The sequence below is a fragment of the Galeopterus variegatus genome, unplaced genomic scaffold (assembly GCF_000696425.1).
Source record: "Galeopterus variegatus unplaced genomic scaffold, G_variegatus-3.0.2 Scaffold3758, whole genome shotgun sequence".
Taxonomy (NCBI): Eukaryota; Metazoa; Chordata; class Mammalia; order Dermoptera; family Cynocephalidae; genus Galeopterus; species Galeopterus variegatus.
This window is the reverse complement of record NW_007729869.1, coordinates 61,317-62,392: the sequence shown is the minus strand read 5'-3', so window position 1 is coordinate 62,392 and position 1,076 is coordinate 61,317.

The window sequence follows — 1,076 nt, the reverse complement described above, 5'->3', positions numbered from 1 at the left end:
CCCCACAGGGCAAGTGTGAGAAGTGGTTTTGCCTGTGGGGAAATACACAAGGCTATGGGCACAGGCAGTCTGGCAATGAGGTATCAGCTGTTTACTAGAACTGTCTGGGAAAGCAACAACCTTCACAGTGGGGACCTTGGGACATGAGAGACATTACCATGCCCTCTACCAACAGGACGGCACCACCAATCCCATGAAAAGTTCAGCTTGGGAACTGCCCCTGCTGGGGGGAGAGAGAGTCCCACCACCCCGAGTCCCAGCTGGCTCACTGTCCTGGCCGTGCAGGACCAACAAGCTCTAGGGTCATGTGTAACAGCCCCACTCCCTGCTTCCCTGGAACCTCTGAGTGCCTGTGCCTTGTCACAGGCAGAAGCTCAATTTCCGGGGCTTCTGGGCCACACCTGCCTCTCCTGTCCCAAGCCAGAGCCTGCCAGGGTGGGGTATGTGCTTGCCTAGCTATCCCGATGCTCAGCAGCTGCCATCCCCACCTGGTAGGCTTTCCATCCTTGCTCCTCTGTAGCAGGCCCATTACTCCCTGCTCCATTTCACTGTCCAGATGCTCTTAGGGGTCCCCATAATCCCACAGCAGAAGGAAGAGAGGAAGGTTGGCCCTCACACCACCTGCCGAGTCTGCCCCTCTCTGAGGCCTCTCCGCCTCTCTTAGATAACCCTGATACCAGGCAGGAATAATTTGTTCAGGGCTGCTTATCCCGGCACTGTGCACAGGTAATGCTATTAACTTCAGGACCATGGGGGAATGGCTAGTTTGTTCCGAATTAAAAGTAGCTGGAAATGGGCCTCTCTGGCAGGTGAGAGGGTACCATGGGCTGCAATAATAATGCACAGGGAGGAGTGGAACTAGTCAGAATTGAATCAGCCTTCTGAGACCAAGAGCTCCCTTGCCATGCCACTGTGACCCTCATCCTCCCCAGTCTTTTCAAGATTACAGAACCTTCCAGGCCACAGAATCTTCCCTGGGCTGCCTGTGTCCCCAGAGCCTAGGTCCCAAATCCCTGAGAGCAGTTGATTCCCAAGGGTGGAGTTGGTGATGTAGAGTGGCCATGGAAGGAAACAAA